Raw genomic sequence first — 25635 nt, 5'->3', positions numbered from 1 at the left:
GCCTTATCCGAAAATTGATAGTTTCGGATATACTGGGTGTTGAAAGTTCACATTTTTAATAATTATTTTGCCATTATCCTGAAAATATCTAGGTTAGACCCTTGAAAATTTGCAAAGTTATATTTTTTAGGTGGCAAATAAGATACGTTTTACAATTTCTGCGTTGCTAATAGGGGGCGCCACTTACGGTCAATTTTACAGAATTTACAGTTAATAATTTTTTACCCTATATATCTAACATGAAATTTGATTCAAAATCTGAAAGAGCAATAATTTTTCCATGAATTATACAGTGTCCTAGTTGTTTCTAGCAGGACATTCGATAGAAAAACTCGATTCAGGAAAAAACTTTATATAAAAATATGTAGGTCCGAAAGTGCTTGCTGTTCGAGATACAGGGTGTTAAAAATGTCAAAAAAATCGTTTTTTGTTATTACGTTTTCATCTTTGCAATTATTTCAATTAACATTGGTGACATGATATCAATCAATGAGCTGCCTTATTAGGTGTTAATAATACGTTTTAGATGCAATCAGTGGTGGCGTTGTGGTGTTGCATCACCATGAATTACGACAAAAAAGTTAAAGGAGACTGTTTAAAATAAAATTGTGTGTTTTTTCTAAAGAAGCAGTTCAACCTCTTCAAAAAAGGTCTCTTGATTCTTCTTCGTATCTGCCTCTGTTAGAGGGGAAATTGGTATTTTAGTTAACAAATACAATCATATGACAAAACTAATTTATTGATAAAACATACTTAAAGCAGTTATTAGATATTAGATATTTAAAGTAAATGTTCAAAATAAGAACCATACAGGTTTTTTGTAAACTATGTTCTTCATGCGAAATCATAAAGAAAAATCGAGAGGATTAAAATCCGGACTCCTGGGTGGCCAAGCAAAAATGTTTCCATGGTTAATCCAACGATTTGGAAAAACTGTACCTAAACATGCTCTAACTGACCGAGCAAAATGCGGTGGAGCTCCATCGTATATTAACCACATGTCTCTTCTTAAGTAAAGTGTAACTTTTTCATGCAATTAGACCAAATCTTGTTGAAGAAAACTTAAATACAATCGGTTATTTAAATTGGGAGGGAAGTTTGAAAGGAGCAACAAAAAAATTGTCAATCACACCACACCAAATATTCAGTTTAAATTCATATTGGAAGTATCTTGCTTTCACTCCATATTTTCATTCTCACAAATGATTACTTCGCCAGTTAAAAACTCCACGGCGAGCAAACGTCGCCTTACCAGTAAATAAGATTTTCTCTAAAAAACTAGGATTGTTGGTTTTCTGTTCTTTTACAAAATGGGAAAAACGCAGAGAAGCAGGAGGATCTTGAGGCAATAAATTTTGAAGAGGTTTTTTTCGAAAACGGATTGAGATATCGAAATGAAACAAAAATACATAATTAATGAAAAAATGATCGGTCGTTCAAATTTTGAATCAAATTTTATGTTAGATATACAGGATAAAAAGTTATTAATTGTGAATTCTGTAAAATTGACCGTAAGTGGCGCCCTCTATTAGCAACGAGAAAAGTGCAAAACGTATCTTATTCGTCACTTAAAAAAACATAACTTTGCAAATTTTCAAGGTTCTAACCTAGCTATTTTCAGGATAATGGCACAAAATGAATAAACATTTCAAAATTTCAACACCCTATGCATATATCCGAAACTATTAACTTGCAAATAAGGCATATTTTCTCCAATCGTCACCATTTGACGTGTAGTATCTCCAGCTTTCGGTTGTCCCATTATTAATGAATCACCCTGTATAAACAAACTCATTAAAACAAAAATACCCTATTATTGTTCGACTAAAATAAAGCATTAACATTTTATTGTCTGCATTATTTTATTTAAAAAAAAATCATCCTTTCGTGTTGGACAAAATGCTTGAAACTTATTTTTGTTATCATTTAAAAGCAGTTTTTTACATTTATTTATTATTTTCTTGGCCATTTTATTTTAACTTCTTGATACATACACTACTAGCTATTTGTCAACAATGTCAAAAGGTAAATCATTTTCACTCGATTTGAGGAGCAAAATTGTTCAGTTTTATAAGCAAGGCATATTGCAAAAAAATATTTTTATTAGACTAAATATACCGTCCAAAAAATACCGTATCGCGTATTATAAAACAGTTTAGAGTGTACAGTCATCCGGTTTTTGTCCCTGTACTTTTTCCCTGGATACTTCCGGGGTTATTCCGGCACACATACAGGTAAGCTTAAAAAGACTGCCAGACGAATGGATTAAAAAATCATCAGCATTGTGACCTATTTTTGTCATCATCAATTATCTTACAAAAAATACAGATAGACGGACATTCAGAAATGTCATTGAGAATCATCAGAAGAAAGTTGTTAGAAGGTGGTCTGAGGTTCTATCGCCCAGCAAAAAAAACATTCTTATGGAAGAACATCAAAGCACGGTTACAATTTGCACTCGATCATATTCACTAGTTAGTGCAAGATTGGAGTTATTTTTAGTGATGAATCCAAATACAACCTTATTTCCAGTCACGTTATAGTCCACGTAAGATGTCCAAAAAACCAAAGTCTAAATAAAAAATATATACTGATCACAACGAAAACAGAAAAAGGAGCCCCTAATTTAATTTAGTATAATTTTTTAAATATTTTAAGGAAAGTCCCAAAAATTTAAGTACACTCTATAGACAAATACTTTTTATAAATGGAAAAAAGAACAAAGTTCTCATCTTTTTGTCGAAGAAACTGAAAAAAGTGAAGCATTTGGAATCACACATTGGATCGGTTTTTTAATTTTTATCAATATTCACTTTAAAGTTATTGAAGAGTAAAAATGAATATTGATATTCTTGGAAGGCCACGAAGACATAGAGTGTATTTAAAAAAAATTCAAATTGCCAGGGCCAATACATTAATTGAAAGCCATTCAAAGCGACATGTTGCCGAAATCCTCAATGTTAGTCGTACTGTAACCGAGTGTGGAACCGAACGTGGATAAGATGAAATGTATGGAATTTTTAGAAGGCAGCTTTATTCAAGCCATGCAAGGTCGGCTACAGCTTGAGAAGATGGTCTTCTTCCGGGATCGTTGGGTACTACTCGAACGCTACAAAATGAGGTGATAGAAGCTACAGGTTCAAGAGTAAACATTCGAACTATATGAAATCGACTTCATGAACGTGAAATGAATGCAAGAAGGCCAGCTAGAGTACCCCTTTCAAGCCCTGTACATTGTAGAGCGAGGCGCTTCTTTGCAAAAGAACATTTAAATGGAACCATGGATCAATGGAGTAATGTTATGTTTAGTTACGAGTCCAGATTTCTTCTAAACCATATTGATGGGCGTGCTAGAGCGTGGAAACGACCAGGTGAGCGTTTTTTGGATTCCACAGTTCAAGAAAGACAAGCTTTTGGAGGTGGTTCGATTATGGTTTGGGGTAGAATAACTTTAAATGGCTGCATTGATTTGGAAATTGTTAGACAAGGTGCGATGACGGCACAGAGGTACATCACCGAAGTTCTTGAACCACATGTTGTACCATTTTGCTGAAAACATGAGTCCTAAATTTATTTTTTAGCATGATAATTTTAGATCGCACACGGAGGATAGTGCAAAATTTTCTTACGGTCCATAATATAGAAGCTATGGATTGGCCTGCAAGGAGTCCTGATTTAAATCCCATTGAGCATATTTGGGATACGCTTGGACGGCATTTGCTCCACCGTCAGCCACTCAGAAATTTTAAACATGTCGAAGATGTTCTCCTGGAAGAATGGGAACAGCTCCATAAACAAATATTGAGAAATGTTATTGAAAGCATGCTTCGACGATGTGTGGAAGTTCAACGAGTTAGAGAAGCCAATACACGTTATTAGTACATTATTTTTAATTTTTTAATTTTTGTTCATAAACTTATTAAAATTATAAATTGCATTTATCACATTTATCACATTCATCACTTTCCTATTTTTCCCAGGATTTTTATTCAATAAAATATTAAAAAGCGTACTTTATTTATAGCGGAAAGACCTAGATAAAATGATATAAAAAAATTATAATTGTAAAAATATTTTTTTTAAATTACGACTATTTTTGCAGGTGGCTCCTCTTTCGTTGTGATCAGTGTATTAAACCTATCGTTAAGCATGGCGGAGAAAGTGTAATATGCTTTTCTTAGTATGGCATGGGCTCTATTCATCGTATTGTTGGAAAAATGGATATAAATTATGTTGAGTGTAGGGTTTTGAATTTGAAAATTAAAACCAACGGTCCAGTAAAGAGATCTAATGACAAAAATATATGATGCCTGTTCATAAATAATACCGAATCAGTTCTGGCCCTCTGCAGAGAGCCGACTCGTTATTGAAAAAAAACAATCTCGAGTATAAAATCAATATGCCAAATATCCTATTCAGCGTCTAGCAAGATGTGTGGACGTTAGCATAACGTATATTCATGTATAGGGATATATTTAGAAAAATAATGGAACTCTATTCATTTGAATCATTGCTAGTAAACTTTATTTTCCAACACGATAATGATCCCAATCATTCTTCAAACTAGTGAAAGAGTGGTTAGAACAAGAACAATGTAGCATGAAGTGGTCTGCCTAAAGTCCGGATTTAAATCCAATCGAGAATTTATGAAACCTGTAGATCGTATAACCCGAACAAGGAAGCCCATTAGAAATGGAAATGAACTGTTTGAAAGGTTCACCCACGTCTGGCATCAAGTTAATCGGCGACCAATTGAAAAATTAATAGAATCAATGCCTAGGAGAATAGCAGAAGTGATCAAGGCAAAGGGACACCGCACTAAATACTAAAGCTTTTTTGGTTCTTATTTTTAACAATGAGATTTTCTATTAAATTAATTAGGCTCTAACAGTTTTGTCCAGTTATTGAATTTTTTGTTATAAACATAAAATTTTGTAAAAAGCATTTTTATTGGTTACGTTTAAATTGTATCTTTATTAAGAGTAACATTACAATTAAAAAAAACTTGATGATAATCACCAAATTTTCAATTTATGCGAACTTTGGAAAAGTTACAGTATTTTGGCCAATACTGTACCTACTCCCAATCCCTACCACGCGCTCTTAGTGCCTCTACTTTGAAATGTTATTATCAGTTAAAAAAGAAGGGGTCTAAACTGATTGTGGAGTATTAATTCTATGACCAACTATCGAAAAACGACAAAACATTTTTTTACCCGTCACCCTAGACTAAACCCTTAAAAGGAATGCATCGTTCTGAACTATCACTTCACCTTTTGGAATATTTAATAAATTTTTCTCCAAAGCATTGGTGGACAAAGTGCATTTGGCGAAAACTCCTTCATTTGAAAATCTTTCTTTGGATATCACATCGACATACAGTAGCGGATATAATATGGAAATGTATCTTCTTTAGAAATATTCTTTTTATTCTCTAACTGAAGAACTGCCAAACACCAGTAAATTATACACATACAACATGTTTGTTTTTAAATAGCTTAAAAAGTTTAAAATCAAACAGCCAGGTATATTCAGAACATATTGTATTGATAATAAAGCATTTTTAATAAATAATATCACTTCTTACTGACAAACTATAGACTGTTTAAAAAAATGTAAATTCTAACTTTCGATTTGAAACAAAGTGCCGACCATTATACAGGGTGTCCCATAATTATAGGGACGCAGAGCGGGTGGAGATAGTACATGTAAAAATGAGACATTTGGTATCAACTTGTCTGTGTCAAATATTGATAATTAAGAAAATAGAAGGTATTTTAATTAATCGGGTATTTTTAACAGAATAAGACAGTATTTGAATAAGGCTCAGAAAAAATGTATTGAAGTTAATGGAGGTCACTTCCAACACCTTTTGAAATAAGTAATTCGTTTGATGTTTTGTTATTCGGTTTGTTTATCACTATTTTGTTATTTTTAGTTAAAATGTAAAATTTAAATAAAAGTGTAAGTTTTTTTTGCATAATTTATTTACTAAAATAAATTTTTTTATGTAAAAATATTTAAGCTTTCATAATTTTCAATAAAAAATTACAAAAAAATTTTCTACAAAAAATTATGGCAACATTTATGCGACATGTTGCAAGTAGGCGGCGCCCTCTCGACGCTACATCAAAACTGAATATTACATCTTAGATATAGTATAAAAATATACAAATCCACAAAATTTCAATAATGTATCTTAAGTGGTTTTCAAATAATTTACGATTTTCGAAAAAAAATTTTTTTGCGCACCTTATATTTCCTTAACTAGCAATATTTGATACAGGCAAGTTGATACCAAATGTCTAATTTTTACATGTATTATCTCCACTCGCTCTGCGTCCCTACAGTTATTGGACACCCTGTATATTTCTGGCAAGCTCTTAGTGACTAGAATGTAACTACCAATTAGCATACAGGGTGACCCATTTAAGAACTCTTAACTTTGGTAATTTTCTCAAAAATGGGGACACCTGAAAAAAACTGAGCATGTAATGTACCTATCTTATGAATTAGGATAAATTAACTGACATTCGAGCTTATTTGTATTTCTCATGAAGAATTGTATTTGTTCTGTACTAACTTAACCTTGGCCCCACAGATAAAGTAATTAAGCCAAGGTCCGGGGTTTTTCCAATAGACATTGCATAGTAATTAGTTTTGTAATCACCCTTCTATTTGATTATACAGGGTGTCCCAGATAAGGATGAACAGCATGGGGATCTTGGAAACGGTAATAGATACAAAATGGTTTAAATTGGGAAAAAGTTGGGCAATTTAAAGCAAATTAATAATCTGTTTTTATATCGACGAAATTCCGAATGGTTACGAAGATATCCGGAAAAAAACGAATTTGGCGGTTTTCGTTTTTTGCAAATAACTCTTATACGGTTATAGTTAGAGGAATAAAAGTTTTACATTATTAAAGCACTTTTTTGAGAACTGTTTAGCAGTGTTGCCAGTTTTCTTGTTACATCCTTACTTTCGGAGAAAAATGAGTAAACTTTTGATTTTCATATGGGCGTGATATCAATTATTTATATTTTCAAAATCGTCATAAAATTCCCTTTTCAGCCATGCATTACATTTAATATTTTTCTCAGAAACTCTATGAGTTATAGCCATTAAAGCATTTTTTGATAAGCATACCTATGCCTGGAAAATAATGGTGGTTTATTTGAACATTTGTTATAATTTGAGATTTTGATTCGATCCAAGTTTAGCCGCATTGTTGTTATTAAATACATAATTTGAAACAATTATTTTTTTAATTTTAGGGTGATACCAGTAATATATTTATACTTTTAAATAATGTTGACGTTTCCACAGCATTCATTTATTTAATGTGCACCATTACTATAAGTCAAAATCATGGCCTACTTATCAAAAAATGCTTTAATGGCTATAACTCATAGAGTTTCTGAGAAAAATATTAAATGTAATGCATGGCTGAAAAGGGAATTTTATGACGATTTTGAAAATATAAATAATTGATATCACGCCCATATGAAAATCAAAAGTTTACTCATTTTTCTCCGAAAGTAAGGATGTAACAAGAAAACTGGCAACACTGCTAAACAGTTCTCAAAAAAGTGCTTTAATAATGTAAAACTTTTATTCCTCTAACTATAACCGTATAAGAGTTATTTGCAAAAAACGAAAACCGCCAAATTCGTTTTTTTCCGGATATCTTCGTAACCATTCGGAATTTCGTCGATATAAAAACAGATTATTAATTTGCTTTAAATTGCCTAACTTTTTCCCAATTTAAACCATTTTGTATCTATTACCGTTTCCGAGATCCCCATGCTGTTCATCCTTATCTGGGACACCCTGTATATACAGGGTGAGTCGGGAGGATCGTGCCAAACTTCAGGAGCGTGTTGTACATGAAAAATAAATGTAAAAAAACTCAAATGTTGTTATCCGATTTTCGTTTGTTTACACGTTATAGCGTAAATAAAAATTTTTAACTAGGATTCTATTTACCATAAATGTACCTTTGGTATTAGTGATATTGATACTGCTTGATGTTTATTTTCGAGTTCAATTAAAGTGTTACAAGATGCCAAACATTTATTCAAATTTAGAATATGCAAATATGGTGTTTGTTCATGGTTTTTGTAATGGGAATGCTAGAGCTGCTGCTGAAGAATATCGTCAACGGTTTCCACATCAAAGACATCCTTCTAAAAACGTATTTATCCGAGTGTTCAACAATTTGTGCGAGACCGGAAAGCTTCCCAGTGCCAACATATCATCTGAACGATCTACTGAACAAAGCTTGGAAGAAGTAGAAAATATCCTGGATCTAGTAGAAGAAGATGCAATGACCAGCTCACGAAGAGTTGCTACTCAATTGGGCATTCCACAAAAAAGAGTAATAAACACATTTCACGAGCAAGGCTTATATCCATATCACGTACAGAGAGTACAGCACTTACCACCCGGAGATTATGCTAAACGTAGGGAATTTTGTGGATGGATCAATAATAATCATGGTGTTGTATCAAGCATTCTTTTTACGGATGAAGCAACATTCACCCGTGACGGCATTAATAATACACGTAATTGTCATGTATGGTCAGACGAAAATCCTCACGCAACAGTCGAAAGTAATTTTCAACATAAGTTTTCAGTAAACGTGTGGTGTGGTATGATTGAAAGTTATTTAATTGGCCCTTTTATTTTGGAGAATCGCCTCACGGGAGAACGCTACTTGAATTTCCTTCAAAATGAATTGCAGAGACTTTTTGAGGATGTTCCTTTAAACATCCGAATCCAAATGTAATATCAGCAGGATGGAGCTCCCGCACATTCTGCTCGACAGGTTAAGCAACATTTAGACGAAACGTTTCCTGGACGTTGGATTGGTCGTGGTGGCCCTATTAGTTGGCCTCCAAGGTCTCCAGACCTCACACCACTAGACTATTGTTTATGGGATTGGTTTAAAACTGAAGTGTACAGAGTAAAAGTGGACACTCAAGATGCACTAATTCAACGCATTAGAAATGCTGCAGCTGTTATTAAAGAAAGACATGAAACAATCAGGAGCGCAACAAATGCTCTTCATAGATGAAGCCGAAAATGTTTAGAAGCTAATGGCAATATTTCTGAACATTTACTATGATATCCAAACGTTAATTTATGGAATTTCTTATGAAATTTATAAATTTTTTTAATTTTATGTTTTAATTTTATTTACGCTATAACTTATAAACAAACGAAAATCTGATAACAACATTTGAGTTTTTTTACATTTATTTTTCATGTACAACACGCTCCTGAAGTTTGGCACGATCCTCCCGACTCACCCTGTATATATAAATACAGCTTTAGGGTAAAAACAGGCACTTCCGAATAGAATCTCGACCAGAATAGTTGATTATAGTAGTGGCTAGTAGAACCAACGCGTTTTTGTTGACCAAACCTATCTCCCTGCATCGGGGTACATAACAAGTACCCCACTGGATTCTGCATAAAAAAGATGTAAGATTCCTTTTTACCTAGTCAATAACTTACAAGACAACTGAATTACAATAGGTGTCTGAAAATGCACAATTTTCAATCTCGCTATGTATTTTAAAAGCCAAGAGGGCCATGATAAATCTGTTTGCGGCATTGCTTCTTTTTCAAAAAAGTGACACAGGTTTGCGAAAACCCCAATCCTCGAATTGCAACAATAACGGAGATACCCTGTAAAACTGTCGAAAACTTAACACCCTGTACTTTATTGCATGGTATTCATATTATTTTGTTCATCCCCTATAAAACTTTTAGCAGCTTAAGGGGAAAAATATACAGTGTGAAAGTTTTGGATGAAACAGCCCATATAACTAAGGTACCGAACATACGCGGCCAAAATCCTCGGACACGTCGATTTTTATTTTTTCTTGTAGTTTTTTTTATGGTAAATTCGTATATACAGGTTAGTCCAAAAATTAGGTACAACCACCACCTTTGTTTTTTCAAATGGAAACATCTATTTTTTATTTGATTTTTGAATTCTACATAAAATTTTAAGTGTGTTTCATGTGCCATGTCCTATACCTAAACGCAACAGGTCTATACACTACTGTCGCTATTGGGCGCCCCAGAACCCTCATTGAATGATGGAGGCCCACACTCAATTTCCAAAAAAGGTAAATGTTTGGGTCGGAATAATTGGCAACAGAATTTTAGGACCCTATTTCATTGACGGGACATTAACGGGTGAAAAGTATTTAGAATTGCTCATAGATCTTGTTGCTGCTCTTGTTGAGCTACATGCACATATCCAAATGAGAATCAACCTGATGTTCCCAGTGATACTTTATAGTTTCAACATGATGGAGCACCCCCTCATTACCACGTTGATATTAGGGCTTATTTAAATGACATTTTTCCTGAACGCTGGATTAGAAAACGAGGGGTAATTGAATGGCCAGCACGATCACCTGATCTCACGCCTTTAGATTACTTTCTATGGGGTTATCTTAAGAGTAAGGTATACTTTAACCAACCAGCAACTATCAAAGTCTTAAAAGAAAAAATCCGTAATGAAATAATAACAATTACCCCAGCAATGCTTCAAAATGTCAAACAGGAGTTCATTCATCGTCTTGCTTACTGTCAAGAAGTAGGTGGGATCCAATTTGAACATTTAATTTAATTGTTGCTTGTTGTGTTATTTTGTATTAAATCGGTCCTTTTTAAGACCAAAGAAATCAAAAGTTTTAGTTTTTGATGTGTTCAATCGTAAATTTCTCGAGACCTGTTGCGTTTATGTATAGGACATGGTACATGAAACACACTTAGAATTTTGCGTAGAATTCAAAAATGAAAAAAAAAAATAGGTGTCTCCATTTGAAAAAATAAAGTTGGTGGTTGTACCTGATTTTTGAACTACTTTGTATGCATGATTTTACCATCAAAAAAATATATACGTTTCCGAGGATTTTGGCCGCATATATTCAATATCTTAGTTATATGGACTGTTCCATCCAAAACTTCTACACTGTATACAGGGTGGTAACGATTTCGATGTGTCACTATTGGGATCTCGAAAAAAAGAACAGATAGAGAAATGGTTAAATTAGAGAAAAGTTGCGCATTTTAGGGCCTTCTCACATGAGGTTTTAAAAAAGTAAAATATTCTGTAATTTTTGAATTATTTGAATAAAACTGTAAATCATCGATTTTGTTTTTTATTATTTTCTTTGCTATTATAAAGAGTAGAAATATGAATTTTGGTATACATACTTGATTCAGTGAGAGGAATAAATTGACATTAGAATAAAGACGATACATGTTATAATTTTGAAGATACGGCACCCAACTTTCGTTTTTCTTATGGACGCCATACTTCATTTTTATATTGTTGGATAGATCGGAAAATTTCCTTTACTAATATGTGCAACACATTACAAAATGTTTTCAAAAAATTCCATAAAAAATTAAATTTCTAATCACCTTCACTATTTCACTTTTAATAAAGATATTTTTTTATATCGGATGGGCCATAGAGGCGATGACGATTTAGATATTATACTACTAAGATGTCGAAAATTATAAAATAAACAAAAAATAAAATAATTACAAAATTTTATTTCTATATTATTCTAATATTAATATCTTACACCTAAAAACTTAACAAACGTTTTTCCCAGAAGAAATAACTAATTTAATAACTGTTCAAAATGGCCACCATTATTTTCAACACAAAATCGTGTTCTTAAGCTCATTTGATCCACAGCTCTTAGAACACTTTCCTGTGATATTGCTTGAAACGAATTAGTTATCTTCATTTCTAGGTGTTCTAAATTGTTTGTAACGGTTGCAAACACATCGTTCTTTACAGTACCCCACAAGAAGAAGTCCAAAGGGTTTAAGCATGGAGAACGTGGTGGCCACCGAATAGACCCATTAGTGTCCATCCATTTGTTGGGAAATCTATTATTTAAAATTTGCCTCACAACATTTGTGTTGTGAGGAGGAGCGCCATCATTTTGAAACCATAAGTCCCGCTCGACAGCTAACGGAATTTCTTCCATTAAATTTTCTAAATCGTCTTGCAGAAAATTTGCATATGTGCGTCCGTTTAATTGATTATTGATAAACACAGGACCCAAAATTTTGCTGCCAATTATTCCAGCCCATACATTTAACGAGAATCTAATTTGAGGACTACCCTGCCTCACTAAACCAAGATTTACTGTGGAGTAAAAGTGCTGATTTTTCTTGTTAAATATTCCACTATTGGTAAAAAAAGATTCGTCGGTCCAAAGCACTTTCCTGGAGAAATGTAAATCGTCTTGTAGTTTTCCGGTGCACCAATTGTAAAACTCCAATCTTCGTTGGGCATCACCCTCATGAAACGCTTGAACGGGAAGGAATTTGTAATCATGGAGCTTCTTTTTTTTTTCAAAATCTTAAGAACGACACTGTCGTGAATGTTACATTCGTTGGCAATGTTGCGACTTGAGTTAACAGGATTAATTTCAATTTGCGCCAAAACGTACAATTTCGTTGATATTAGCAGTTCTTAGTCGATATTTCAGTGAACGTATGTACAGTAGTGGCAAAATGTAGAGCAACTTTTTTAAATTCATTATTATTTTTCGATACGAATAAACCCAAAGTTTTAAATATTCCTATATTTATTGCAATGTTATTTATTATTGGTTTACACGAAAATATTTTGCATTATATTCTTATCAACATTTTTGGAAGTAAAAAATACCTTTGACCTGGTATAAAGTAGAGCAACATATTCTTTTCCATTATTCAATCGGGCTTTTGGGCTGTGTTATTAAAATTTTATAATTTCCTAATCCCTGAAAATGCCTAGGGGCAAGTGCTTATCTAACGATTTAAAAGTGAAAGTTGTACAAGCATGGAAAAATGGAGAAAAGAAAGTTGCCATTGCAAGACGTTTCGACTTAAATAAGAGCATAGTCACGAGAGTATTACAGCGATTTGTAAAATTTGGGAACGTTGAAGCCAATCATAAATCAGGTCGACCAAAAAAAACTACTAACTTTCAAGACAAACAAATTGTAAAATGTTCTAAACAAAATCCGTTTGCATCTTCGCGGGAAATAAAAGCCTCTATCTCCAAGGAACTGTGAATCGAAATCGCTTCAAGAACTGTACGAAAGAGATTACAAGATGCTGGATTATTTGCCAGAAGACCAGCCAAAAAACCATTGTTGTCAGAAAGAAATAGACGGGCCAGGTTAGAATTTGCTAAAGCACACGTTTATTGGACAGAAAATGAATGGAAAAGGGTGATTTGGAGCGACGAGTCAAAGTTTAACATGTTCAACTCTGATGGTGTTACATTCGTAAGACGGCCTGCAAATGAAAGATTGAACAAAAAGTGTACTGTTCCCACGATAAAGCATGGTGGCGGGTCTGTTATGGTGTGGGCTTGTTTTTCGGGTTTTGGGATGGGTCCTTTAGTCAAAATTGAAGGCACGATGAATCGATTTTCTTACAAAGAAATATTAGAAAATCATTTGGTGCCATATTCTGATGATCACATGCCAGTAAAACACTGGTTCCAACAGGATAATGATCCAAAACACGCCTCAAAATATGTTCAAGCTTGGCTTCGTGAAGAAAAATTTAATCTTTTGCGTTGGCCATCCCAGTTACCCGACTTAAATCCGATTGAAAACTTATGGGAGATCTTAGACCGCAAGATTAGAGGAAGATCATATTCGAATCATGAAGAAATTTTCTGTGCTCTCAAAGAAGAATGGGCGAAAATGGATAACGTTATTATTGGTAAACTTATCAAATCGATGAAAAATCGTTGCCTCCAAGTAATAAAAAACAAAGGATACTTTACTAAGTATTGAACAACAAACTTATGACAAAGAAATATTTGTATAATTAATTAATAATTATAATTTTTTTACCGTTGCTCTACTTTTTGCCAACCAAAAAGTGATTTTCCTTAATAAAATTTTTTATTATGGGGTTATTGAAAATATTTTTATATGTATTAATAATACATATCAAGGGTATAAATATCAGAATAATTAGAATATCAAATTCATTTAGATTAAAAACATATGATAAAAATAAAAAAGTTGCTCTACTTTTTGCCACTACTGTACATGCTGGAAGCTAACATAGGTTGCTAAATTTCGGGAAAGCCTGGAAAATATTGCAGAATTTGGCTGTTGCCTTTCAGGGTATAATTGATGATAATTTTCTGCAGTGGTTCGACAATTCCTGTAACTACGTACGTAGGAATTGTAGATATCATGTTTTTCTTCATTTGAAAACATTTTAGTACACTCCACACTTTCCAAAACAGATTGAATTCAGATTTGAATAAGGCGTAACTATTTTCAATTCGAATAAACGTCACAGCAAAGTAGTTCTTTTTTTTCTCATGGCTCACCCGATGTAAAAAATATCTTTATCAAAAGTGAAAATGGTGAAAGCGATTAGAATTTTTTTAATGTGATTTTTTGAAAATATTTTGTAATGTGTTGTAAAAGAAATTTTCCGCTCTATCCAAAAGTATAAAAATGAAATATGGCCTCCATAAAAAAACGAAAGTTGGATGCTGTATCTTTAAAATTATAACACGTACTGTCTTTATTCTAATGTCAATTTATTCCTTTCATCGAATTAAGTATGTATACCAAAATTCATATTTCTACTCCTTATAATAGCAAAGAAAGCAATAAAAAACAAAATCGACGATTTTTAGTTTTTTTCAGATATTTCAAAAATGACAGGATATTTTGCTTTTTTAAAAAGCTCATGTGAGAAGGCCTTAAAATGGGCAACTTTTCTCTAATTTAACCGTTTCTCTATCTGTTTTACTTTTCAAGATCCCAATAGTAACACATTGAAATCGTCACCACCCTGTATAGAACGCTTGTTTTTTAAGATTTTTTTTTCCAGAAATTACTGTGTCGTGTGATTTGCAATTTTGTACAGGGTGGAACCGCCATTAGACGTTTTGGGAAAACTATAAATAGTAAAGTTACAAAAATTTCGTGGTTCGATAAGAGTCTTGGGGCGACCTCATTTAAAATATTTTCAATGACGTCACGCTTCCGGTTGCACCAAAAATAGATGTTTGCTTATTTAAAATGGAACACCCTATATATTATTACATTTTTGGATTCTACGTTCAATTTTAATACAAGTTTATTAATATGTTGACTATTTTAGAATTAATAGTTTTCAAGATACATGTAATTTAATGTTGAAAATGACATGCAGATGTCTGCAGAATTACAAATAATTAACAAACGGAAAGGTATTTTGTAACTTTTATTTGTCATAATACGGTAAAAGGTCCATGTTGCCAAGCTTTGCCTAATATTTTTTATGTTGTCCACGAGAATAGAGCCAACATGAACATCAAAAAATTATTGAAACTTAAAAATATTAAATGGAACTCTACTATTTTGATGTATTATGAAACTGTATCGAAAAAAATTTATGTTCATATTTAATTGCCTATAATAAAGTTGCATAGTTTTTGAGTCATTTCGTTTTATAAATTGATAAAGATATAGTACATCCCTAATTCTACGGTATAATGCGAATATGTTAGACATATCTGTGGAAAAGGGAAATACCAGCAAAATGCTATTGTTATCTGACATAAGTCATACATACTTAAAGAAAAAAGTATTTATATTTATTAAAAAGAATTCGCATTCATGTTCGCAGCCTAAAATTAGGGCTGTACTATTCCGGCATGAACTTATAAAATGAAATTACGCAAAAACTCTCCAATTTTATTATAGGTGATGAAATGTGAACATGATTTCTTTTTCAACAGAGTTTCATAATACATCAAAACAGCAGTTTTTAAAAATTTTTAAGTTTTCATAATTTTTTGCTGTCCAAATTGGCTCTATTTTTGTGGGCACAAAATAGAAAATATTAAGTAAAGCTTGGCAGCATACTAAAATCTGGATATTCTACAATCAGTTCCTATTCAAAGTGAAGATCACCTAAGAAATCGAATTTTGCAAGCAGATAATGAAATGCGCGATAATTCAATGATGTTGGGAAGAATGGGATTTAATTTTTGTCGACACTTGAATCTGTATTCGATGGTGTTGAGCATTTATTAAATTAATTGTTTATTGAAATTTATGCTTATATTTCCTTCTGAAAGCTATGCGTTCACTGACATTGTCAACAATGAGCTGAGTTGGTGACGGCATTCTAGTCAATTACACAACAATGGTATCGCATTCAATGTAGCTTGTTTTCTAGAAATCGAAGAAAAAAATTACATTTTTTTTCGTCTAATTGAGGCTCCAAATTAAAATTCAATAAAAAATATTAAAAAGTTGCGTAACAGGCCAGGAATTTGGTTAAAAAAAACAACCGTCTTTCTGAGCGAATAAAAAAGTTCTGGTGTATTTCGCATTCGACTTTCTAGTAATTGACCATTATCCCTGATTGTTTTAGAATAATAACCCCCATCGAATGTGCCTCGAAAAGCAGAAAAATTCTACACTAAATTTCGTTATAATCCATATAGCCGTTTACGACCTATCTGCAAAATCAAAAAAAATTGAACGATTCAAAGGGTGTATCTCTAGAAGAAGATACAGCCATTTTACATTATTTTTTGACACGCTATATAAGATATCTAAATTTTCATGTTTCGTGTTCAAAGTTTTTAAATTTGCACTACATTTTTGTAAAATCTTAATTATTTTAAAATCCTTAAGGTTAGGATAGGTAAATCTTAATCAAACCAACATTTATTTTTCTTAAGAAATCTAAAACGGTACTAATACAGTCAAAAAAGTATTACAGTATTTAGTATAAAAAAGTATACAGGTCAAAAAAATATTCGTACACCTTGACGAATATCATACATCAGCTATTTTAAGAGACTAAAAACGAAAAAATTTGAATTTTTTTCTCATTCATTTATGCGAAAAAGGACCATCTACACATATAAAAAAGGATAAACTCATAATGCCTCTTGGATTATAAAGAAAATTAACATTAAAGTTTTCCAGGTATACCCAAAAAAGTATTCATACACTTTGTTTGTTTGGTATTTTTGGAAGACATTCTTCTTTTCAAATTCTACTAGCACCCGATAAATATCTGTTGGCTTATTTAAGAATATTTTGTCGAAAAGTACGGTTTGAAAGGCCGTTATGGGGCAAAAAAATAAAGAAATTAACGCAGACCTCAAAAAAGTTATAGCAAAACTTCATCAGGATGAGAAATCTTATAGAAATATTTCGAAAAGTGTTGGAATAAATTTTTCTACAATTCAGTACATCATTAAGAAGTATAAATCAACAGGATCTGTAAGTAATTTAAAGTGCTCTGGAAGGTCATTGGAGATAGCTCAACGGAATGAGAATTTTATTTTAAAACTAATTAAAAACCAATCTGATGTAAGTGCCCCATATCTCGCAGCAGATTGGAGAAGACCACCGGGCACAAATTCATCCCAAGATAATTAGGTGTCACATAAGAAAAATGGGAATATAATGGTAGAAGACCCGCAAAGAAGCCATGGATAAATGAAGTACGTAAATACATAGAAACGGGTTGCTATTCGCGCTTGAATGTTATTTTGATTTGAAATTGAATGTTAATAAGCCCATTGAGTTTTGAAAATAGGTGATTTTCTCTGATGAGAGTAAATATAACTTATTTGGATCTGATGAGGTCAAAACAGTGTGGCGAATGCCCGGGAAAGAATGAGAAAGCGTAATTTAAAGCCAACAGTGAAGCATGGCGGTGGAAATGTGATGGTCTGGGCGTGTATGGCTGCTAGGGGTGTGGGTAACATAACATTTATCGAAGGATAAATTCGGCTACAAGGATATCCTAACCAATAATTTAAAATCTAGTGTTAACAAAATTGGTCTGGGGAATCAGTTTTACTTTTAACAAGATAATGACCCCAAGCACTCGTCGAACCTAGGCCAAGAATGGCTGTTATACAGTACTCCTTGTTTGTTAAGAATCCTCCACAATCACCTGACCTCAACCCGATTGAGCATTTATGGGAGCATTTGGAGAGGCGGATTAGAAAAAAGGAAATATCCAACAGCTAGTAGCTTCGCGATGCAATTTTAGAGCAATGGGATAAAATGCCAGAAGAAATCACAAATAACTTAGTGAAATCGATGTCGAGACGTTTGCAAGTTGTTCTCGATGCAAAAGGGCATCTAACCAGATATTAATTAAAATATTATTTATTTGTTAATCTTATGAAAGTTAAAAGTTTATAGTGTATAAATACTTTTTTGGGTATACCTGGAGAACTTTAATGTTAATTTTCTTTATGACCAAAGAGGCATTGTGAGTTTATTCTCTTTTGTATGTACAGATTATCCTTTTTTGCATAAATAAATTTTTTAAAAATTCAAACTTTTTCATTTTTAGTCTCTCAAAATAGCTGATGTATGATATTCGCCGAGGTGTACGAATACTTTTTTTGACCTACTGTATATTGGGCGTTCCATTAAGAAAAACATAACTTTGATATTTTTTGTTTATTTACAACCCCCTGTATAAAAGGAAAATAATTTTAGAATATAAACGTAAAAAAAATTCAAAATATTAAATACTTTTGCCGCAATATTCCGTATAGCATGACGTGAATAACTCTGTATGTATACGTGCCGTATCGAACTCCATAACGTTTTTCGGATCGAAGAAACATTTCGCGAATCCCATCTACTTCCATCTTGCCGGCTGATCCAATGTGATTTATAGGACACCCCTCTATAGTCTTTTGGTAATCCGGATTTGTTTCCTCTCTCCGAAACCATGTGCCCACTTGGCAGTACATATCTTTCACTAGTAGATCGATTACTTTGCTAATATTATAGCCAATCAATGACGTTACACCGTAGAGTGAAGAGAATTCTCTTCGGTTCCATGAACCATGAAATTTTCAAATTCAACAACGGCTGATTCTCCTTCTCGTTCTCTATTTTCTCCTCGTTAACTGCCTCCTATCACGAAAGGTTTAATAGTTTTTCCACCAAGTGATGGAGATGCTTCACGATGCGCTGCACAAAATTTCCACAAAGCTACTCGGTTTTTAATGAAATTTCATGATTATTCTATAATAATGAAGATGTAGTTTCTTTTTTTGCTTTTAAGTTATTAGAACAAAATATGCATAAATGCATGGATAATATAAGTATATACCATAACAAAAACATGAAAAAGAAATTTTTAGAAAAGATAAAGTACGAAATTTCCATAAAGCCAAAATATTTTACAAAAATAACACACAAGAAATAAAAAGTTTCGTCATTTTTTAATATTAATATTTCATATAATTGCCATTTTTTTATTAGGTGTACAACTTTGCTTCCGCCGTTTTTGAATAGATGTATGTAGCGGTAAGTAATGATCGAAATAAATAACCCCATGTGGGCATGCAGGAGCCTTGGGCACCTGTTAACATAACCTCATAAAAATATTAGTCTATTTGTGTCTTCATCATAAAGTTATTCGCAATTGAAAATGTCAGTGTACGAGCCAAATTCTCGTCATTTGCGGGAGGTTTTACTTTTCTGCTTCAATATGAAGAAATCTGCTGCTGAGGCTCATCGAATGCTCTCAGATACTTATGGGGAAGCCGCTATTAGTGAAAGGACATGTCGTGAGTGGTTTCAGCGCTTCAAGAACGGTGATTTTCACGTCGAAGACCAACATAGCGGTGGAAGAAAGAAGGTTTTCCAAGATGCGAACTTGGAAGCATTACTTGACGAAGACTCGTGTCAAAGTCAACAAGAATTGGCACAATCATTGGGAGTGACTCAACAAACAATCTCAAAACGCCTCAAAGACATGGGAATGATTCAGAAGCAAGGATATTGGGTGCCGTACGAGTTGAAACCAAGAGATATTGACAGGCGTCTGTTCGCTTGTGAACAGTTGTTTGCAAGGCAAAGACGGAAGGGATTTCTGCATCGTATTGTGACTGGGGACGAGAAATGGGTTCATTACGATAATCCCAAACGCAAAAAGACTTGGGGATATCCCGGCCATGCTTCCACGTCGACGGCCAAACCGTCTATTCATGGTTCCAAAATCATGCTCTGTATTTGGTGGGATCAACTCGGCGTAATATATTATGAGCTGTTACAACCAACTGAAACAATCACAGGTGCTCTTTATCGAACCCAATTAATGCGTTTGAGCCGAGCATTGAAAAAGAAACGGCTGCAATACAACGAGAGACATGATAAAGTGATTTTGCAGCACGATAATGCTCGACCCCATGTTGCGCAAGTGGTCAAGAAATACTTGGAAACATTGAAATGGGAAGTCCTACCCCACCCGCCATATTCTCCTGACCTAGCTCCTTCTGATTATCACTTGTTTCGATCCATGGCACATGGGCTAGCTGACCAACACTTCCGGTCTTATGAAGAAGTAAGAAATTGGATAGAATCGTGGATCGCTTCAAAAGATGTCCAATTTTTTCAACACGGGATTCGTATGCTGCCCGAAAGATGGGAGAAAGTAGTGGCCAGCGATGGACAATACTTTGGATCCTAAAGGTATAATTAGTTTTTTACAATAAAATCGCGAAATTCGGAAAAAAAACGGCGGAAGCAAAGTTGTACACCTAATAATAACATTGAAAATTCGGTTAGGCATTGAACAAATTAAATTTTGTAATACGTCAAAGCCGATGGAGGTCCACACTTCGTTTACCGATGCCTGTAATTTAGAAATCGAGTTATATTGCTTACAATTCTTATATACTTTTCGTGTAAGCATCCCCCAAAGATTTTCGATTGAGTTTAGATCGGGTGAAGAGGCTGGCCACGTCAAAATATTGATGCTGTATTCAAAAAGTTGTTGTTTTGTGTGTCTCGATGTATGCACTGCAGCATTATAATCTTGAAATAGCAAATTTATACTGTCGATTTCTTCAAAAAAGGGTATGAGAACAACTTCTAGTAACTCAGTATAAATAACTGAATTCATTTTACGGTTGATGCGGCAAATAAGAGTTTTCTTATTGGATGTAATTGCAACTCAAATCATCAATGAATTTTCACCGAAGTTACGACTTATAGCCACGTAATTTTCTTTTCTCAAATCACGCCAGTAATATTTATGCTCATCTGGTTCATTTAAGTTTAATTTTTTCTCGTCGGAAAAAATAACATTATGCCATTCGTGGGTCGAAGACATGTACTTTCGAGCAAATTCAAGTATTGCTTCTTTATGTTTTTTTTTAGTGCTGGTTTCTGTAACATTTTCTTCTATTTAAAAAGCTTAGAATCGTTTAAAATTTGCTGTAGACGTCTTGTAGTGATTGGCAGCCGCAGATTAGCTCGAAGTTGTGCAGCACTTTTGGTCTCTTTTGCTGTTGTTCTTAGCAACAGTAAATATTACCTTTTAGTTAATTTCTTATTATCGCCCTTAAAATAATTCTCTCCATACTTTTCACCTAAGTTACTATAGTTGTTAATTCTCGTTCGAGATCTCTTAATTTTTAATGTAATTTCGCGATTAGAGCACCATTTCTTTAAAAGTATGGACTGCTGCTTTTTCCTCAAGTGCTAATAATTTACCTCGTGGTATTCTGCTAAAAAAATAATATTTAATTATTAAACTACAAATTAATTTATTTCTGAATATGTACTTGCATACATACAGAATGTTCCGGATAAGAATGCACTCTACAGGAATCTTGTAAATCATAAGATGCCATAGAGAGATAGTTAAATTAGCGAAAAGTTACGCCTTTTTGTGTTCTGCAAAATTATATCTTCAAATTTTAAAAATTCCCAATGGAACCGAAGTTATTTGAGAAAAACGATTTTTCGCGATTCCTTTTTTACTGTTTTCTGATTTTGTTTCAAAAAATATTTTAAAATAATTTTAAACATTTTCATTGCTACTTTTCCTCCTCTACAAGATGGTATTTTTAGATTTTCGATCCGAAGTTTCATTCCTTCGAAACCATCATAAATTTTGTTTTTTTAAGTAGCCAATAAATTTTATTTTACGCTCAGTAAATTCTACTCTTTTTCTGTATCCAACGATATATCACATTTATGACTTATTAAATAGTTTAATGAAAAAAATCGAATTTTTCTTTTTCCAACATAACGTAACTTTAATTTGACATTCATGAGTGCCTTTGAAAATAATTTATTTAGATTTGCCACTTAGTAAATAAGAAAATAAACACAAAAAAATTGTTTTAAGTTATTTTTTTATGTTCAAACATTTCATTCTCATTTTCCAAACATAAATAACACCGGTTAACAATTTTTTCCAAAACACTATTTAAAACCTCCGGAGTTATCTATCTTATTGCAAATCGAACTGCAACCTTCAATTCATTATTTTGAAAAGCCTTCGAGTAAATTTCATTTTTAAAGAATTCTCAGAAGGGAAAGTCCATTGGTGTAATATCGGGAGATTGCGGTGGCCAGTTTATGGAACCGTTAATACAAATTAAATTATTTTGAAAACGACCTCTTAAATATTCAATATTACATCTAGAATTATGAGGAGGAGTTCCATATTGTTGGAATCATATATTACCGATGAATGAGAGTGAGATTTTTGGACTAAATCATTTAATAAATCATAAGTGTGGCATATCGTTGGATTCAGAAAAAAAGTAGAATTTCCTGAGCGTAAAATAAAATTTGTTGACAATTTAAAATAACAAAGTTGATGACACTTTCGAAGAAACGAAACGTCGAATCAAAAATCTAAAAACACCATCTTGTAAAGGAAAAAAAGTGACAATGAAAACGTAAAAATTATTTTTAAAATATCTTTTGAAACACAATCAGAAAGTCGTAAAAAAGAAATCAAGAAAAATCTGTTTTTGTCAAATAACCTCGGATCTATTTTGAATTTTTCAAGTTTGAAGACATGATTTTGCAGAACACAAAAAGGTGCAATTTTTCGCTAATTTAATCACCTTCCTATTTCTTTTAGTTTACAAGATCCCTGTAGAGTGCACTCTTATCCGGGACAGCCTGTATACAGGCTGCATAAAACTTTGTGAAAAACTAAATGACTTTATAGAAATTTCGTGCTGGTATTCCGCAATAATTCCAAAAAAAAGTAAAGAAACGCGAATCGTAAACACTTCGGATGTAGTAGTAATTCCATTTGTGCAGCATCGAGAAAAAAATGTCGTAAATATCTAAACTTGGAGAAAGTGGCATGTTATTTACTAAAAATGCATAAAAATGAGGGTGACTTTATAGAAATTTTAGGCAGTGAATTACCGTAGGCACTTTGGCTTATTCCGGGGCCAAGTTCTATGAAGCCGCAAAACAAATTAATGCCTTGTCTTGCAACATCCAGCAAACGTATAACTATAACAACTCGTCTATTTATTTCATAGACATTGTTTACGAACGGTCCTAAATTGATTAAACCAGTGCCAGACAAACATTTTACACCAATTTTAAAAGCCAGTTCTCGGTTACTCGCCTGACTGATCGCTTGTTCCTGTTTGCACTTTTTATACACAGAAATGTCTGATTTTGAGGGGAAAACACTTATAAATTTAATAATTCGATAGCAGAAAGTAATTTACGTAAATATCATCTGCAGTTGCTTTTATTTTATTTTTTTGCCGATGCACTAACTCCGCTTGTCTTTCTGCCGGTCCCTGCTCCTTCTTTATCGTCATCCTCCTAATTTTAGCGTCCAATGCATCAAGTTGATTTCCGAAATATCTACGCTTCTTTGGCCGATTTGGTCGAAACCGTTGGTTATCGTGCGATTTTTTCCTACTTGATATGCGAAATAAACACCTACTGCTCGGATTCACGCTGCTCAACATATGACAACGAATAAAGGCTACGCACACAACCGTTATATAACTGTTTTATAGCGGTTATAGTCCCACAAATACAGTATTGTTAAGATTTGCAAAAAATCCAAGAAAAAGAGTCACGTAAAAAAATTTCGGGCCATCTAAAAGTCTCCACTACTTGCACACTCCGACCGACCTGACGTCATCGCACTTTTAGCAAGAAATAATAAAGGAGAAAACCTGAAATCAGCTTTCCACTTTTCCTAGAATATTCTAGAGATCTTTTCCTGTCATTTTAAGGAAAAAAACGCTCAAAAATTTGTTTCTACAGGGTGGCCCAATAAGAGGAATTCGGACACTTGTTTTTACACTTATACGGTGCAGACGTTAAAAATCCCCCCCCCCCCTTACTTTTTTTGAACGGAGAAAGATATGGATTTGGGGTAAATTTTGTTCGATTTAGGGTCACATCTACTACATTCCCATGAACAAATGACATGTGTCACGTGTACACCCTCGGATAGGGCGCTGTCAACGCAATTTTTCCAAATGGAGAGAGGGATTATGTGACATACCCTTTTAAAGGGAATTTTCAGCGAACTACTTTTTATTAAAATCGGTTCAGCGATTGGAGAGAAAATAAAATACAACAACTTATTAAAGAAAAACATTTAGTGAAAATGGTACAGATTATCTCAATAAGTGTTCGAAATGTCCACCTTGTACTCCCTGGTAATAAAACAGTCCATTCTCAAATTCAGCCCTCACATTCTGGAAAATTCGATCGATGAACTTATTGGTAGAATAGAGACGTGTGTGCCAATATTTCTCCAGAAATGTCCTATATTGATTTCTATAGTTGCAAAAATTTCTAAACAGTGGTATTTCATTTTAATTGAAACTCCACATTTTCAGGAAACTCTTTAAAATAAGAGAAAACGGCAAATAAAGTATTTTTTTTATTACAACAAAGTTGAATAAACAAAATATGAAAATATATTTTGTAAAATTGTAAAATTTTTCAAAATATAAATTCAAAATGTCGACCATTATTTTGGATACAAAGTTCAATACGTTTTATAAAGACAATTTAACTTTTAATAACATTTCTGGTGTGATTTCTCTAAAAGCATTCCGAATTCAAGTTTTCATATTTCTTTTCGTTATCGGTGGTTCTTGGTAACCTATATCTTTAATATATTCCCACGGAAAGAAATCCATGCAAGTAAAATCGGGCGATTTTGCTGGCCACAATCGAGGTCCTCTTCGTTCAATCCATTTTTGAGAAAGTAAATTATTACGAATGTCTCTCATCTTTCGATGAAAATGTGCTAGAACCCTATCTAATTGCAACCACATCACAGATACTGAATATGACAAGAATTATTACAGTCTAATGTTTTTGTAACCATGGAAACCAATCCAAAGCATGCTCTAACAATGCATCGTTTTATGTAATGTTATTTAAAATGAAATAAAATCTCATTTTGCGGGAAACGGTTAAAGATAGGTACACCTTAGTATTATTTTAAAGAGTATTAGTTAGTAATTCTGACGAATGCATTAAAATGTATGCATTTCATTTAAAATAAGGGAGATACATTAAAGGGCCCGCCAAAATAGACTCAGGAAAGTAAAATTATTAATTTAAATTAAAAGCAAATGTAAAATTAAAAATGCAAAAAATATTGATTCACATTCACATTCGATCATGTTTTATTTGAACTTTGAATTATGCCATTTATGTATAAAAAATAATATCACTCAAATGTTCACCACGACTTGTTTTACAGACGTCCATACGATGATCGAAATTTTCATGACATTTTCCAATGTGGTCGCTTCAATTGCATTTATCT

At 33.1% G+C, this 25635-nt stretch overlaps 1 protein-coding gene across 2 annotated transcripts in view; it reads left to right on the top strand.

Annotated features, from left to right (window-relative positions):
• eRF1 (eukaryotic release factor 1) overlaps window positions 1-25635 on the top strand; it is a 114172-nt gene that overhangs the window by 67742 nt on the left and 20795 nt on the right. The window contains exon 7 of one of the 2 annotated variants that reach the window (XM_066392437.1): window positions 19869-19878. The exons of the other annotated variant lie outside the window; for it this stretch is intronic. The gene's annotated coding sequence lies outside the window, so the exon portion shown is untranslated. Of the gene's footprint in view, window positions 1-19868; window positions 19879-25635 lie in introns of those variants that run through there. 2 annotated transcript variants of the gene reach the window in all.

This window comes from Euwallacea similis, chromosome 8, assembly GCF_039881205.1.
Source record: "Euwallacea similis isolate ESF13 chromosome 8, ESF131.1, whole genome shotgun sequence".
NCBI lineage: Eukaryota > Metazoa > Arthropoda > Insecta > Coleoptera > Curculionidae > Euwallacea > Euwallacea similis.
Note: the sequence above shows the minus strand (reverse complement) of the source record. Positions and strands in the feature narration are given on the sequence as shown.